Genomic DNA, 18,536 nt, shown 5'->3' with positions numbered 1-18,536 from the left:
GGCACTATAATTTGATCATCTATATTGAGAGTTTCACAGAGATCTCAGCCTACTACTACGTTGTAGACTGGACTTAATGGTGAGCACAGCTGTTCAAGAGATGGACTGTGTTAGACGTTTTTATGACCTGTCTTACCTCCTCTCAGTGTACTTTTTTTGCCCTAGCTGTTGCTGTGGCAACCAGCTACAGCCAGATATAACCTGATGGAACTTCATCTCAGCTATCCTATCTCTTGCTTTCTATCCTGGGCTTTCTCGGCCCCTATACAATGCCTTTTGAAGCCCATTTAGTCATTCTGGTACATGCATGTATTAGTCAGGGTTCTCCAGAGAAACAGAATCAATAGAAATAGATGATAGATAGATAGAAAGATAGAAAGATAGATAGATAGATAGATAGATAGATAGATAGATAGATAGACAGACAGATAGATAAATTTGATTTCTAATAATTTTTAAAATTTTCAATTAGAATTGACATACAATATTATATTAGCTTCAGGTGTACAACATGGTGATTAGACGCGTATATAATTTACGAAGCAATCACTTTGATACATCTAGTACCCATTTGACACTATACAGTTATTATAATATTATTGACTAAATTCCTTATGCAATATTTTACATCCCCATGACTATTTCGTAACTAAATTTGTACTTCTTAATCTCTTCCCCTTTTTCACCCCCCAACCCCCTCCCATCTGAAAACCATCAAAATGTTCTCTATATCTGAGTTTTTTTCTGTTTTGTTTGTTCATATATTTTGTTCTTTAGATTCTATATGTAAGTGAAATCATATGGCGTAAGAAAATCTGTTATAAGGAATTGGTTCATCATCCTCATGGAAGCTAAGAAGTCCCACGTTGTCATCTACAAGCTGCAGATCCTAGAAAACCACTAATGTAGTTCGAGTCTGAGTCTGAAGGCCTGAGATCCAGGAGAGGCAATGATGTTATGTTCTAGTTCAAGTTCAAAGAGATAAGCATCAGGGTTTATGCATCACATGGGATTCTGCATCCTCTACCATCGTATGTAAGTCCCAGTCTAAGGGCAGGCGAAGGCCAATGTCTCAGCTCAAGCAGTCAGGCAGGGAAAGAGAATTCTCCCTTCCTCCACCTTTTTGCTCTCCTCAAGCCCTCAGCTGGTTTCATGCAGCCCACCCACATTGGAGAGGACCATCTGCTTCACTCAGTCTACTGATTTAAGCGCTAATCTTGTCCAGAATCACCCTCGCAGCCACACCCAGAAATAATATTTAACCAGATACCTGGTCAGTTGTGGCCCAGACCACTTGACACCAAAAATGAACCACCACAATATACAAACTTGGAAGCGTGAGGAAGTTAACAGCCACCCAAGCATCCTTTGACCAACAGGGGCCAGAAACTAGAACATCAGTATTTCCCTTCTGTGTCTTGAGTGGAAAATTTTGAGGCACATTCTACATGGCTCCCTGGTAGAACCGAGCGCTAGTTGCTCCATGTACTAACAAGGTCAATCATACACTGTTGGGTAGGATTTCCTTATTTCACTACCCTCCATGCCCCGTCATTCCTTGGGATCACCGAATAAATTACCTCACTGTAGACTGGCTTGGGAAAATAACGACCTCTCTGAACCTCCATTTCCTCTTCTGTAAAATGGAAATAGTAATTGCCCCACCCTCCCAGGGTTGCTGTGAGCATGAAGTGTGAAGGGCTGAGCCTGGTGAGGGCTCACACAGGTAGCGAGAGAATTGAGACAATGGATGAAGCACTGTTTGACAACCTCTTTAATAAACTATTAAAATGGCTTGTTTTCATCTTGTTCCAGTTTTTTTTTGGCTTCAGTCCCGGTAGGCACCCTTTACACAAACGTACCAATTGGTGCGTTTTTCTCTTTGGAGAGAACCAAGCTGGAGAGGGCCGGCTGGCATTCCTCTCTTGAGGGCATGGGGGATGAGGGTTCTATTATTCATCAGTGCTTTTCCAAGGAGAGACCCCAAAGAAAATTCAGTTGCTAATGCCGCCCCAGAAAAAATTGGAATGGAGTTCCTCAAAAACATGGCCCAGCAGTGAATCCTTTGTTTGAGAGTCACCTGGCTGTGCCTGTGAATTCTTTAGAAATAAGATTTTGTTTTCATTGGTTTTGGCATCTCTTTATCCAAAGCCTCGGATGCTACATTCACAAGGGGCTCATGAATAATGTATGGTGACCTGAAAAACTCCAGGCGGGTAAATTAAAGATGAGCATGAAAAACCTGGATGCTCAGGCTGAATTCAGCTGTGACCACAGCAGGCAGTTCTGCTACACATGATTCGCTAGTGGTTATCCACTCTCTGCCTGGGAGGCCTGTCCCACCTTCTTTCAGTTCTGTGAAAGAGTCCTCCACATTGGCCTACTAACCTCTGCAGTGTTCCAGTTCTGACCTTGACCTGTGGCGACCTTCAAAACTTACCCCTCCATAGAACCCAGCAATCCTTCTTTTGGGTATCTACCCAAAAAATTTGAAAATATTTATTCATAAAGATATATGCACCCCAATGTTCATAGCAGCATTATTCACAATGGCCAAGACATGGAAACAACCAAAGTGTCCTTCGACAGGTGATTGGATAAAGATGTTGTACATGTGTACAATGGAATATTACTCAGCAGTAAGAAAAGATGGAATACGGCCATTTGTAACAACATGGATGGATTTTGAGATTATCATGCTAAAGGAAGTAAGTCAGACAGAAAAAGCTGAGAACCATATGATCACACTCATACGTGGGATATAAAACTGAAAGCCGCAAAAGCACGTGACAAACATGCAGAGCCTCATGGACACGAACAAAAGTGGTTACCAGAGGGAAGAGGGGTAGAGGAGAAGTAAACAGGGGTAGAGGAGAAGTAAACAGGGGTAGAGGAGGTCAAATATAAGGTGACAGACGGAACTTTAACTTTGGGTGGTAAATACACAATGCAATACACACATGACGTATTATCGAATTGGACACTTGAAATGTATAATTTTTATTAACCAATGTCACCCCAATAAATTAAATGATAAAAAAAAACCCTTACTCCTCCAATGTCCCATTTCCTCTACAGCTTAGTAGGAAGTTATGATTAAACTTAGAAACATTCATGCAATATCAGGAATGATGAACAATGCCCTGTCACCCTTCCAAATGGCAAATTTGTGACTTTTCCTAAAGGCTGTGTTTGAACCAAAGTGTCTGCATATACCATCGAAATCAGAGGAAAGGGGGGAGCTATTGTCATTATCATCCTGCAAGAGCAGTGATCCCTGGAACCCCATAGAATGGGGACATAAGAGAGACCTGGTTTGGGTCTGGTTCCTGCTGTCATTGTCTGGATGAATAATCCAGGGCCAGGGACTTCCTGTGTCTGGTTTCAGTTTCCCATTCCACAGATGGGAGAACTGAGGCCCCAGAGTAGGAAAGTTATTCTTCCGGGGTCACACAGCAAGTGGAGAATAGAGCCAGAAAGAGAACAAGAACTTTTGTTTCCCAGGGCTGCCCTCTTTCTCCAACTCTAGAATGCCCACCACCCCTTTGTGTCAGGTGAGCTACCCCAGGAAAAGGAGGGATAAACATATTTGCAGGTGATTTAAAAGAGGTTGCTTCCAGGACGCCCCGCTCCCTCTGGGTAATTTATGGATGTGTGAACAGGATGATGGGCTCACTGCTTACACCGTGTAATTCAAAAAATGCAGCCGCCCTGGAAAGATGGGTGAGAGGTATAAAAATATGTACATTTGATGGAGCATATATATGTGTTTGTAAATACAGTCTGTTATTGCTCAGTGTTATTATATATCCATCATCTTTCTTTGGGTTATTGGAAACATAAAACTCTTAAAGCACTAAAAACACAAAGAACGATAAGTCACCCAGGAAAGTATATCTTCTTGGTGATGATTTTATGTCTGGAACAGTTTGTGCCTTCTGAAAATAAAGTCCTTGTACTGCCAGGGAGGGAAGAGGAAACGAGAGTGGGGCTGGGAGATGGTCCCCACAAGCCCCTGGGCAAAAACCGGTCCTAAAGAGATGGGAGGTCAGTGGCTCAAGGAAAAAGGCTGTGGGCTGAGGGTCCAACCCAGTTGAGCTTCCGCCAGTTGGGGAAGTCATGACCTTGAACCTAGTGCCTTACCTATACACCGAGGATCACAGTGCCCCCTGGGACTTAGTAGGGCTCCACAAATATTAGTTCCCTCCCCCTCAAACCACCCCTCTCTGAGCAAGCATTGAATGTCGCTGCACAAAAATGACTTTGATATATCAGTCCCTCTCTCTCTCTCTGGATTCCTCCTCCCAGGCAAAGCATCCAAACCATGAAGTGAACCATAAACTAAATTCCAAGCAGCAGACATAGTCAATAGCACAAACATGATTTTTAAGTGAAATTAACGATTTTTCGAATATAGATTTCCTCTCTGGGCCCTTTCGTCCACAATTTCGGAGATTCATGCCTCTAAACGTATTTGGTAACGGCCCGGGGTTCTGTTATAAGTCAAATGTTAAGGAGGCCCAGAGGGGCGTGAGGGCAGGAGGTGAGTGGCGTGAGTCCCGTGTGCAAGGGGTCCTTTTGCAATGATGGGAGAGGACACGGAAGTGTGGAGAGCGAAAGCAGCGGGGGAGAGCGATCCGGACCCTCGCCCTCCGTCACGTCATGCCCGCCCTCAGACCCGCCGCTCCACTCTGCCTTCGCTCTGTGTACCGAAAAATGAGGAGCCTAAATGGATGCTCTTTAAGATTCTTGTAGGACTTCACTTGCAACATGAACTTGGAACGATACACATTTTCTTTCGTTCACCTTCCCAAACCCCAGCATGGGAAGTACTAGAAAAGGTGTGGGTACATAGCAGGGGCTCAATAAACCTTATTTCATTAATTAATTTTGCTTGCATTCTTCAGAAATTCATTTAAGTGACCCCAGAGGTAACAGGCCAACTGCCTTAATGGCCCCAAGTAATGGCCTCCGTGGCCAGCTTTTGCAGTTTGTCCCTATTGGACCCTGGACTTAGTCATGTGACTTGTTTCCACCAATGGGAGAGTAGTAGACTTAGCGCTGCAGAAACTTGAAAGGCATTTGTTCTTTTGTTCCCCGGCCGCATCTCTCTCTCTCTCTCTTTCTCTCTCAGTTGGACCCTGTCACTGCTGAGATCTAGCTGCTGGAGGGTGTGAGCGGCATGTGGAGGAAAGATAAGGCATTCCAGCCAAGCCATGCCAGACCAGACAGCCCCCAGCTGACCTGTCAGCTGAGCACAGACATGCGAGCAAGCTTAGCGCCAACAGCCCAGCCCAGCCCAGAGCAGCAGGACCTCCCAGCCAACCTGAAGACTCCTGGGAAATAATAAATGCTTATCTGTCATGTAGCAAAAGCTAACTGATACACTAGGTTTAAAGTGATTGCATCTAGAAATTAGCATACCTGGAGAACACAAAATAGCCAGGCCTCAGGGAGAGCAAACGAGTGAAGACGGTGCTGGGTCCAAGGTGGGCTTTGGATGTCAGCTCAGGAACTCCTGGATCTTTCTTATCTTGCTCTGAGCTTGCAGTGGTTTGGCTGGTATTTACATGTTCCTCTCTTCTCATGCCACCCACCAACTTTCACACCCTCTATCTAGACACAGATTTCTTCTTTCTTCATTCCTTCAGCTTATATGTGGGCATAGGACCCATTACCACCACCCCAGGCTCTCTCTGCACCAGGGCCTTCTGGCCTGGGTCCCTGAGGCTGAGTCAATGCCACAGCCTGCCATCTCATACTCCAGCACTCACACATCAGCTGAGTTTACAAGAGGGACAACCAGCAACGCTATATGTGTATATGCATATGTGTCACATGCATATGTATATCCACACGTATGTATCTATACACATCTACATGAGCATTTACAGAGAGAGAGAGATACTCAAGCCTCAGAACAGTGATTGAACTAGATGGCTCCTACAAGCCTAAGTTTCTTGCATTCTCTCTTCCGAGGAAGCCCAGAGAGAAACAGTAATCTCGCCAAGGTCATACTGTATGACTCAAACTCGGTTGTTCTGACTTCATCCAAAGCTTTCTCCAATGCATTAGATCACGTTTCCTCATGGTCCAGTTCCTGGGAAATATGGGAGTGGCTTCAGATAGAGCCACAGCATTTATGCAGGAGAACCTGACATCACCTCTGTGTATTCCCTCTGGGACATGCCTGGTCCTCGCAGGCTAGAATGAGCACCAAGCCGGTGTCATATTATTTAATAGATCTTTCGCGCAACTCCTAACATCAGGTCTGCTAGTGATAATAAACTCTATTCTGACATATCAACAGCTCAGAAATTTTCTGCCACAATTTTCAGAACAAAATGAAAGATCCTACAGAAGTGGGATCTCTGAGGCTGTTTGGAGCAAACTGATTTCAAGTTTATTAACAGGATGTGGAAAATGCAGATTACACAGAGGAAGCTTAATACTCTTTGGAAGACCAATTGGGCTCACACACTCCCGGTGGGGTCAGGAAATGGACGGGCTGGACCAAATCCGAGTCAGGAAAACCAGCTTCCACTGGGTCTCTACTGGGTAGCCAACTCTGGCCTGCCATTGGGATTGCAAAAGTGGCTTAGACAGACTCTGGAAGAGATGCTCACATTTACTGACCATGTGACCTAGGGAAAGCTGCTTGCTCTGCCTACACTTCTTCATCTATAAAATTGAAATGATAATAGTATCTGTCTCTAGGGAGACTATTATTGTTGTGAAGCTCAAATATGAAAAAATCATGTTAAATGCCTTACTCAGGGCCTGGCAGATATAGTAGATGCTCAATAAATGCCAACTCATTACGATTATTTTACAGAAGAACATGCCAGGCACAGAGGAACGTGGTATGGAAAGGACAGGGAAGCAGGAAAGCTTTTCTGGAGGAGGTGACAACTGAACTAGATTTGGGGAAAATGGTAAAAGGCAACCTGACAGACATGCAGAAAGGGCATTTCAGGTAAATGGCAAAAGCGAGGTTAAAGAGGCTTGGAAGATCTCAGTGTGTAAAAACGGAAAAATAGGTTGATATATTTGAAGGGTAAAGGTCAAAGTCAGGGAAGGATGGCAAAAGATAAATTTGGAAAAGCAAGCAGAGTCCAGAATGTGAAAAACCTTGCATTTCACATTAAGGAGCTTAGGATTGTTCCTTTAGGCACCAAGGAGCCACAGAAGGATTCTCAGACCAGAAATAGCATAATGTATACATTTATACTAAAGTGAGAGTAACTGATATAACTTCAAATGTGAATGTCACTTTCCTAAGAATATTTGCTGCTTTTCAAGGGCCAATCCCTTTGATGATAACAATAACAGCTAACATATTTAATGCTTACAGTATGAAAAAGAGCCCTTACTTTAAAACTTATAACAACTCTGTGTTGTTGGTTGATATCTTAGCATCGTCTTTCTCTTTTTCCCCATTTGACAGATGAGAAAACTGAGGCACAGAAAGATTAACTAGCCCAATGTCATTTAAGCAAGCAGTGGATTCAGGATTTTAAACTCAAGTCCATGCTCCCAACGATTACACTATAGCGGTGTCATAGAAAAAGAAGTCAGTCTTTAATGATGTACTTCAGGCATGAGCAAGATTCCTAACTGGAAAAAAAGGATACTTAATGATAGGATGGAAAGAACTTGGCTCCAGTCAAGGAGATCTAAGTTCCAGACCCAGCTTAACCTCTCAATCTCTGTGTGATGCTGAGCAAGGGGCTTCCCTCCTCTGGGCCTCATCTCCCCATCTGATCCACTAAGTCCTGCTAAGTTTGATATGCCCTGGTTCTGGGGCTTTCTAGGAGTATAGAGAGTAAATGTCGTAATGTTAACTTATGCAAATAAGGGTCAATTTGCAAAACTTGGGCAGGAATAGGCTGTATGAGATAGGAAGAAAGCAGGGTAGGTAGTCAGGATGGCTCTAGAGACCTAATATGAGTTCATTGTTGCAAGAAATGAGTGCGCCAACCAGGAGAAATGCAAATATCTTCACCCTGATTCTAGCCTAGCTATGCAATCACCAGCTCAGACAATACCGAAGCAGAAAGATCTCTTAGAAGTTAACAAGCCAATGGTATTTACACTTATTTTAAGCTATTTTTTAAATCTTGCACAGAATGCAGTATACAAAGCTGATTTTAAAAAGCAATGTTTTATTTGTGTGAATTTATTTTATAAATACAGATTATAACCTTTACTTATTATAAAGTCAATCGATAAGAACAAGGCTGTTTTGATTAAATAAATGGGATGCTCAAGTTGATATAAAACTGCAATTGTCATCAGTAACCCCCTGACTTCACTTTTTTGTGCGTTTATCAAAAGAGCCTGATAATTTTCATTAGTTTTGGCTGTATAGTATCTTGAAAACATTATTTATACAGATGAGTAGTTACAAATGCTGGCAGGTTTTAAAAAAGAAGTAAAGACAGCTTTGCAATCTTTGAATATTCTTCAAAGTGGTCCAGAGGCTTAAGAGGCAGCCAAAGATAATATAGAAAATATCCTGTTCCAGATCACAACCATGGCGTAGAGCTCATTCGTTCATCTGTTTATTCAACAAATACTCATGAGTGCCTACAATGTGTTAGGCACTGCTCCAAGCATGGAGGATGCAGCGGGAAGCAGACCAAAGCTTCCCTGCCCTTTTAAAGTTTAAAACTAACATGTGAGAGATGGACAATCGATAGAATACATAAGTGAAATCTATAGTATGATTCCTATACTATGGTAAAGTGCGGTGATGAGTACTATGAGAATAAATGAAGCAGAAAGGGGCTAGGGACTCTGGAGTGGATGGTGGTTCCATTCGGAATATGGAAAGTCTGAGCAACAGTCTGAAGGAGTGAGGAGGCCGGACCTGAGCCTGCGGGAAGGGCATCCAGCTAGTGGCATAGCCCTGGTGAAAGGCCTGCTGGGTCAGCTCCAGGAAGAGTAAGAAGGCTGAGTCTGGGCAGCTGGAGGCACTGAGCAAGGGTGAGGTCAGTAGGAAACAAGGTTAGAGAAAAGAGTAGAGATGGGGGGAAAGATCACGCTGGGCCCGGGAGACCATTCTCATGACTCTGGCTTCCATGCAGAAGAAAAAGGAAGCCACCGAAGGTTTTTAAGCAGAGGAGGGACACGGGATGCTGGGTTGAGAATAAAATGCAAGCAGTAAGGGTGGAAGCAGGGAGAAGAGGTGTTTGCCATAATCCGGGAGGGATGGTTGGTGGCTTAGACCAGGTGGAAATGGTGAGAAGTGATTGGATTCTGAATATGCTTTGAAAACAGAACTGGTAGGTGTTCCTGACCGATTGGGCGCCGCTTATAAAAGAAAGAGAGGAGACAGGGATGACTCCAAAGGGTTTGGCTCGAGCAACTGGCAGGGTGAAGCTGCACTTCACCTTACCCGAGATGGAAGACTAAGGAGGGAGCAGGTTTGGGGTGGCTGTGGATCAGGACTTCAGTTTGGGATGTGTTACCTTTAAGATGCCTGTTAGGAGTCTAAGCGAAGAGAGACAGATGAGCCTGGAGTTCATGGAAGTGGTTCGACCTGGAAGTATCTGGGGAGTTGTCTATTGTAGATAGTGCTTAAAGCATGAGGGAGACAGCCTGGTTCTGGCAAAGCAGTAGGTATGGACAGAGAAGAGGTACAAGAGTTGAGCTCAGGTCTCCCCAACACCAGGACATCAGGGATTGAGAAGCAACCAGGTGGGAGACTGAGAAGGTGCAGGTAGGGACAGGGGAGTGGATGCCAGCATGGTCAGGTGTTCTGGAGACCCAGTGAGGGAAGTGTGTTAAGGAAGAGGATGTGTTCAGCTGTGACAAATGCTAACAGGACAAAATCAAGGTGGCCTGAGACTAGACTGCTGGCTTTAGCCAAGCAGAAGTCATGGGTCGTGGGTGACCTTCGTAAGCCCAGTTTTGATGGGAACAGAAGTCCGACCAGGTTATTGCAGGAGGGAAATGGGGGAGAGGGACTAGGACGGCAGTAAAGACCAATCTTGCCAGAACGTTCGTTATAAAGGAGAACAGAGAAAGGAAATGGCAGCTGCAGGGGCAAGCGGAATGGGGTCGGCCGTTTGTCGCAACATGGGAGAAATCTTGGGCACGTTTGTACGTGGATGTCGATGTTCCAGGGGAGAAGGAACCTGCTGTGGTGTAGGCGAGAGAGGGGGCAGCTGCAAGGGCGATATCTTTGGAGTGTAGCGGGGGAGGGCTGACCTCGGGGCGGGGGCTGCATCTGTACTGGCAGCGGGGAAGGCAGGATGTCAGCACACTGAGGCCGGGCAACTGTGGCTTCTGGAAACCTGTGTGAGTTCTCTTCTGATCGCTTTTCCTGTCTCTGTGGAACGGGAAATAGGCCATCAGGTGAGAGTGAGGAGAAGGGACAAGGTGTTGGGGGTTCAAGGAGGGAGGGGGAGGTGTAAGAAAAACCATCTAGATGCGAGGAAGAGCGAATGGACCAGGGAAACGGGTCGTGGTTGCCAGGCAGCATAAGGACTCATGGGAGATTCAAGCTCAGGACTCTAAAGGAAGCAGTCGGCACGGCTGTGTGCTTTTCTTCAGATCCACCTGGCTGCTTTGGGGCAGGCGCAGAACAGGGAGAGTTGTGGTTCTGCCCAACAAGCGTCAGGAGGACAAGAGTCAAGGATGCGAACGCTGGACACAAGACGGCTGGTTGCACATCCCTGACCCACCATTTGTTAGCTGTGTGACCCTGAGCAAGTGGCCTAACCTCTCTGTGTTTCAGCTCTTTCACCGGGTTCTGAAGTCAAGGTTAAATTAGCTAATATTCATACAGTATTTGGAACCTGGCACATGAAACGCTCTCAGTAAATGTTAGCTTTTATTATAATCAATACTATTTGAGGGAGCCAGCAAATGAGTTTCTCAGCCAGTTAAAATTCTCACTGTTTGTCAGAAAACACTTGTGAAATGTATCTTGTAACATTAAGAGATATTAATATCATTTTTAAAATCTCATCCAGCCTATTTTTTTGTTGGATATACTTCAGAATTCTCAGTCTAATTTCTTTTTCTTTTCTTTCTTCATTTTTTTTTTTTTTTGTATGTTGAGACCAACCATTAAGTTTCCATTTTCCTGCTGGCACTTTATCTGCTGTCAGCACTGTGACAACCAAAAGTCAGTCAAAAAGCACCCAAAAGGTACAATGACACAGTATTATCACAACACGATGTGATGCACGCTGCATGACCGAGTTTTACACCGTGAAGAAGGCAGGAGCCTGAGATTCACCTGAGCCTTGCCTGTGAGTTTTAATTGACATTAAAACACATTTTTTTTTCTCAACTCTTGCATGTTATAGCTGTATAGACACTGATATGCTTTCATATGAGCAGACATGCACAGGAGCAATTTTTAAGAGACTTATGCAGCTACAATTTCACTAGCAAAAGACCCGTTTTCAATAGGTCCGAGTATATTTACTGAGTTAATGAACTCCAGGGCAGAGTAGCGGAAGATGGAGAAAGATGTGAAAGTTCTTTTGCGAGCACTTCTAATTTCTTGGTAGATAAGGAAAGAAGGTCATCGGCCGAGAGCAAAGGTCGGGGAAAGGAGCAGAAGGAGAGGGAAGCCCTAACTGCAGCTGAATGCTTCAACACCCTGGGGGTCTACAGGTGTGAAGTTCAGAAAAATGATACATTTGAACTTGTAGGTTGTTTTGTAAAAAGGTTAGGAGCACCCGCTCTGGCACCAGCTGTGTGTATCTTTGGCATGTCACTTAATCTCACTTAGCCTCAGTTTCTTCATCTGAAAAATGGGAATCATTACAGTACCTAGTTCATCAGGTTGACATGAGAATTCAATGTGGAAAAAAATATGGGCAGCCTGTAGAACAGAATATGATAAAAATAAATATTAGCTATCACTTTTATTGTTGTTTTTGTTTTTGTTTTTTGAGAATTTAAATTATATGTCTATTCTGAGTTGGGTTTCTGGAACCTCTGACATGTCTGCTTGGTTCCTCTGACTCCCATGATCAGACCCAAATGGCATTTGCCACGGTGACTCTGGGAAAGAAGAAATGAGCTGTTGAGAGGGGTCTTCCTGGGGGTTCGTTCAGAAACATTCAAGAAGGCTGGCAAAGGGGAAAGGAACGGCACTCACATGTTGAGGGGGGCGGTTATTCAGGGGCAGTTTGGGGACCAGCAACAGCACAGGAGCTCCTGTGAGAAATGCAAGGCCCCAGTCCACACCTGCTGAACCAGAGTCTGCATTTTAGCTCGACCTCCGGGTGACTCCTGTACATGTTAAAGCTTGAGAAATGCCAGGTCTACTGGGTCCAACACAGCGTCATCTCGATTATTCTTCACTAGAGCTCAGCCCACTTTACAGATGGTAACTCGGAGGCTCAGAAAGGTCAGCCCGAGGCTTAGTGACCGGTGCATGGCAAAGTGTGGGTCTGAACCCAGATTGTGAGGTCCCAAAGCCTGTGCCCTTTCCATGACCTTGGGCTGTGTGGCAGGATAGAAAGCTGCATGAGCTCAGTTTGTGAAGGGGAAAGAGAAGGGAAACACCGGCCAGGAATCCCATAGAACCTTCCCGTAACACAGTACAGAAACCCTGGAGCACTACCTTATTCGCTCACTTATTCATTCAGCAAACGTTTCCCAAGAGCACCTACTGTATGCCAGGAACCAGAGTGTGGAAAAGAATGCCGCTATGGCTGGACTGAAGAAACTTAGTCCTTACTGGAGAGATGGAAGAGTGAGTCAATCATTCCTGTGTCTCACGCCCTCCAACTCCCACTTCGACATCTTGTCAGGCCCTCGCTTCTTTTCCTCTCCTTTCTGCCTTCTCGTCCCCTTCTGTCCTGTCCTCCTTCTCTTACAAGGACCCAACCGGACACTTCCAAAAGAGAATAGCAGCAATTGTCACCCCAGTGCTGGCTCTGCTGGGGAACAGAGCCAGCCACAAATGGTGACCCCAAGCACTCTCTGTAAGCTGGATCTCTGGCATTCCTGTTGGTTTCTGAAAGCCGAGTCTCTAACTCTTGGAACCAGAAGAATCATTGCCGAACTGCGTCCCTTCCAGCTGACTTCAACATCCATTCTTTGGCCGAGGCCTCCCTGCTTCCCCGGGAAGCAAGAGGAGGCCTATTCCCAGGACAAAGCCCCCCTTTGGAAGCTTGTATACAAATGAGTGTGTTGGCTGATTCAGACCCAGCCAACACCGAACGAGTCTGGATTTTGAGTTTCAAAAGCAACAGCAATACCAGTTGGAGGGGGACAGAGTGGGAGGACTCAGAGGTTGGAACGAAAGAGGTCAAGAGTAAGGCAGAACTGGAAATATCCTCTTTACAGCATAGCCCTGGGAGACAGCAAGAAAAGTGAACCCAAAGACGGCGTGTTCTGCCACAGGGTTAAATGGAAAAAGCAGATTGTAAAGCAGAATGAGCCCCGTTAAAGATATAGCAAGAATCTGGATATACATGTGTACACAAAAATGTCTGGAAGGAAATAGTGTGAATCTGTGTTGGTAGGAGAGTGGCTCCGTGCTAATTGAGGGAGCAGGCCACCAGGACAGCAAATGGAAGGGCGGGTCCCCCTCCTACTCGCCCCCAGCAACTTGACATTAGCAGTGAGTTGACCAGGCAGACATCTGCATGTGGACTTCCTCTTTGCTTCTAGTCTGTTGATTAAGACATTATCCGTTTCTGTCCATGTCTTCCTTCCCTGTAATTGTTATGATCTCTAACAGGGTTGTAAACTCCATCCCTATCCAGCCCAAACTCCTAGCTTCATAGTTAGATCATTTACAGCTGCAGAAACAAGACTCTGTTAGAGCCAGAAGTGGGGGTGGGGGGGGTGGGGGTGGGGGGCGGTCTGTGTTGGAAAACAGTTTTGCCACACAGCGTTGGTCAGATGAAAGAAAATATGACCCTGAGGGCATGGACTTAAACTAAAAAGCTTCTGTTCTCCTCTAAATTTTTGAAGGAGTTTTGTGATCCATATAAAAATGGTATATTCTTCCAATATTTCTCATTTTAGACTAGTTTGAGATACCATGCTACTTTCTCTCCCAGAATCCTTTAATGTCACTGAGATTGGAAAAAAAAAAAAGAATCCTGCTCCTAAAAGCAGTCTTTTTTCTGTACCTTGCCCCCATGGAAAGCCATCCCAGATGGGGAGAAGTGTCCCAGTGCCAACGTCATAACAGCAAGGACAACAGCGATCGTTTATGGAGTGTCTTCCGTGTGCCCAGTACTTGGTATAAGTTATCTCAGTTAAGTCCTCACACTCAAACTGTTACCGTCCCCGATTTACTGATGAGAACTGAGGCTCAGAAAAGAGAAAGCAACTTGCTCGTCCAGCTAGTCAGTGAGAGAACCGGAGCTCAGCGCTCAGTGCAGGTTCACTGACCCTGGTGTGCCCCAGCCCCCAGCCCCAGATGCCAGCGTTCGAACATGAACAGTGGTCCCCCCCAGGTCACGGGGTGATGGGCAAGTTTTGTTTTCTTCTCTTGGCTTATGTCAACTTCCTAGATATGCTACAGCAGCGGTCCTCAACCTTTTTGGCACCAGGGACCGGCGCTCCTGTGAGAATCTAGTGCCTGATGATCTGAGGTGGAGCTGAGGCGGTGATGCCGGCGCTGGGGAGCGGCTGCAGATGCAGATGAAGCTTCGCTTGCTCGCCCACCACCTACCCTGCTGAGCAGCCCAGTTCCTCACAGACCACAGACTGGTACCAGTCTTGTCGCCTGGGGGTTGGGGACCCCTGTTCTACAGTAATCATGTTAACTTTGAAAGAAGGTTTAGAAAATTAATGTAGAATATTTTTTAAAGGAAAGGAAAGGAATGCTGGATTCAGGCTCCCCTCAGCGAGGAGGGCTGTGGGCAGGGAACCAACCTTCTGCAGGCTCTGGCTTGGAGTTGCCTTGCGCTGAGCTCGGAGCCTGCATGTTGGGGAGGCCAGAAGCAGAGGCACCCATGTCCTGCAGAGGTTCCCCGCACAACCCTGAAGGGCTCAGCCCATTAATGAAGTGTCCCAAACAATTTCCTAGCTAAAGCACACAAATTGTTTTCTATCTCATACTCTATGAGGCAGAAGTCAGCAAGTTATTTCTGATTCACTAAAAGTGTTTCTTGAAACAATCATCTCTCCTAAGCCATTGAAGTGTGTCTTTAAGGGGATTCTTCCTCTGGTAAGCTCTGCAGGGCACTTTTCTCTCTCCTTAGAAAGGCCTGGTCTGGCAGGTGACTCTGCTGTGTACACGTCACTCTTCCACTGCTAATTCTTACTAGCTCAAGGACTCTGCATGCATAGGCACGGGCTGACAGGAAATGTCCCCGGGCACTGTGGGGTTGACATTGCAGAAGACAAGGGCACAGCAGGCAGAGTGTACACTCAGTGACCGCTTCACAGAGTCCCCATGAAGGTTCATTGTGTCACCAGGTTGGAGCAGTAGGTGGCCTTCATACCCTCAACTTTGCTGGCTATAGAATGCCTACAATTCTCTAGCTTCAGCCAAGATGCCGAAGATCCAGAAAGAACAAATACATTGGCCAGTGGAAAGCTGCCCTCGTCCTCAGCCCTGTCGGCACCAAGGTAGGCGCCTCCCGTTGCCTGTGTTCTAGGCAGGATGCTCAAAGCAGAACCTGGGCAACTGCATGTTCACCTTCGCCACCGCAGGCCGAATTCCAGGTAGAGAGGTGAGTTCTGGGAAGCACTCAGGGGTCAAAGACCCTAGCAGGGTTCTACGTGGCCTTCTAGTTGATGGGTTTTGTGGTTACGCGATGCATCAGTGCTCTCACAGATCACCCCACTACAGGTGGGGTTTTACCCCACGCAATAAAACTGTGCCATCACGGCGGCCACAGATGGGCCTTTGTGTGGTCTCGTCCCCATGCAGATCCGTGAGCTGTCCAGCCAGCCTGCTATTTGCATATATCAGTTTACAACCCAGCAGAGGCAGATGGGACCTGTCTTGATTGGCTTTGCCTGATAAAAACCCGTAAAGGAGAAGAGGAATGTAGAAGAAGAGATTCACACTTCCTCACTCCAAGAATTTCAAAAGCGCTAAATGATCTACTCCCACAGTCTACACCCACTGCAGACCTCACCGATCCTGCGTGGAACGCCCTCCCCCTGAGCCCAACCCCAGCCTCCTGGTCCTCATCGACATCATACGTCAGCCTGCAACTGTTGTCGGCTTGGAGGTGGAGCACAAGGTAAAGCTTATTTGACATCTCCATTAAAATACAAACCTACCCTTTTCACAGAGGACAAAACGAGGCTTCAACACGGGGAGCGACTTCGGCCGGAATCGTTTAGGGAGTCATGACAGAGGCATTTCGTTGCTAGGACGATCTGACTGCATCCTCTTTCTACCGCACAAGAATCAATGTCCTCGAATCTGAGGATCAAGATGAACAGAAGGAGGTAAGAGGAAGGTGGGGTAAAAAGTTACCCTATGGAAAGAACCCTTGCGTGGCCCGAGTTGATCTGGGTTCAGACCTTACCTTGGGCAAGTGACTTCATTATCTGGCCCTCGGTTTTTCCACCTGCAAAATGGGTGCCTAGCTCATAGAGCCATTGTGATATCCATAGAGACCGTGCCTGGTCCGGTTCCCAACACAAAGTAGATGAACAGTATATGTTGCATTCTCCCCCTGCCAATATCAGGCTCCTAATGTCTGCCACTTCCCTCCATCCCTTCTTTCCAGCCGAACCACCTCCTGTTCCCTCAATTGCCATCAGAGATAGATGAGGCTTTGGTTTCCATGGTTGCCTGGACCTCTTAATTGAACAGATGACTTTCACTGCCTGCAGGTCTCTGCTCAGAGTTGGCAAATGCAGCCCGAAGATGCATTTCCAAGGCACCTGGGCTCTCTCCACTCCAGAGGGTGCCTTGAGGATGCTCTCAGACTCCCTTTGTCAATTCCTGGGTAAGGGTGGTGACATTTTCAGAAAGCTCCACACAGAGTCAGTGTCAAGGGCCAATTGAGCACATTATCACTCAGGCTCCAAAAGCCTTCTCTGGCTCTTTCACTAGCTTGTGAGCTCCCCACAAGCGAAGCCTCGGTCTTGTTCAGCTCTGCATCTCCTGTGCCCCCATCTTCTAGCATGTAGTAGATGCTCATGGTGAACTGCGTTAGTGACCCCAATTCTCCACACCTCCCCACGCCCACACCCTCTATCTTGTAACTTTGCAATGCTCTCTCGCTACAGGCCGGGCGTGACTCCTCACTCCAGTCTTAGTCATGTGATTTTTTTTTTCTTTTTAACCATAAGGATGTGTGTTAGTTATTTTTGCTGCATAACAAATTACTCTCAAATTTAGGAGCTTAAAACAACACCCATTTATTATCTCACAGTGTCTGTGGGTCAGAAATCACTACCTGGCTTACCCGCATCTTCGGCTTCTGGACCTCTCACAGGGCTGTAGTGAAGGTATCAGCTGGCCTGTATCCATCTCAAGGCCCAACTGGGGTTGGTTCTGCTTCCAAGTTCACGTGGCTTGTTGGCAGGATCTTGTTTTACGCAGGCTGTTGGCTGGAGGCTGCCCTCAGTTCCTTGCCATCTGGGCCACTTCAAAATACATTAGCCAAGGAAATAATAGAGAGGATCTGATAGCAAGACAGAAGCCACAGTTTCTTATCACCTAATCACAAAAGTCCATCGGCTTTGTTGTATTCTATGAGACAGAAGCAAGTCACGAGTCTTGCCTATCTCAGGGGAGGGGATTACACAAGGATACAAATGCCGGGAGGTGAGGATCACTGGGGACCATCTTAGAAGTCTGCCCACCACATGATATTTACAGATGTTGCAAGTGGCGTCAATAAGGATGTATGCAATTGATCTTGCATTCTCTTATACTTCTGCCTCTTGCAGTTATACAGTCCTAGAAGAAGGATCAGAAACACAGCGTGCAGAGCTAAGTTCCCCCTGCCAACTCCAACCTATGGTAGAGTCCCAGTCAAAATGCAAACACATGAGTAAGCCCAGCTGAGACTCGGAGGATCACCCACTGGCAACACGGATCAGCTGAATCTAGCAGAGGTCCCTGAGGTTTTGTGGCTGATTGTGATACAGCAAAAGCTAATTGGTAACATGAGCAGTAATTATTAATATAACATATAATCATTTAGTTTGCTTCTCAGTTTCCTCATCTGTAGAAAGGGCAAAATAATATTTACATGTCAAACGGTCATTATGAAAACTAAATGAGAATTTCAGAATATTTAGAGCAGTGACTGGTACATAGTGAATAAGCGTAAGTGCTTATTGAATTAAAATAAATCAATTGACTATAGTTTATTTGTTTGAGTGTTTACCAGATGTTAAATACTTTATATGCATTATCACATTTACTTATTACAACAGTCCTATAAGGTTGGTACAATTATTATCGTCATTTTACAAATGAGGTTTAGAAAGTGTAAGAAATTTGCACAGATCACACTGCTATTATGTGAGGACGCCAGAATTTAGATTAATGATTGACTAAATAAATTCCAAGACTGGAAAGCTAAGAGAACGGAATCCTCGATGAAGGGGCTGAGAGAGTAATGAGA

At 45.7% G+C, this 18,536-nt stretch overlaps 1 long non-coding RNA gene across 2 annotated transcripts in view; it reads right to left on the bottom strand.

The window, feature by feature from the left end:
- The window catches only part of LOC107506253, a 74,900-nt gene extending 57,081 nt beyond the window's left edge, over window positions 1-17,819 (bottom strand). For both annotated transcript variants that reach the window (XR_004949979.1, XR_004949980.1), the window contains exons 1-2: window positions 17,367-17,819; window positions 16,228-16,372 (exon numbers count right to left, since the gene is read on the bottom strand). This is a non-coding gene — a long non-coding RNA (uncharacterized LOC107506253). The remainder of the gene's footprint in view (window positions 1-16,227; window positions 16,373-17,366) is intronic.
- Between the last annotated feature and the right edge of the window lie 717 nt (window positions 17,820-18,536).

The sequence above is a fragment of the Rousettus aegyptiacus genome, unplaced genomic scaffold (assembly GCF_014176215.1).
Source record: "Rousettus aegyptiacus isolate mRouAeg1 unplaced genomic scaffold, mRouAeg1.p scaffold_m13_p_3, whole genome shotgun sequence".
Taxonomy (NCBI): Eukaryota; Metazoa; Chordata; class Mammalia; order Chiroptera; family Pteropodidae; genus Rousettus; species Rousettus aegyptiacus.
The sequence above is the reverse complement of the archived record's forward strand: the minus strand, read 5'-3'. Positions and strand labels throughout refer to the sequence as shown.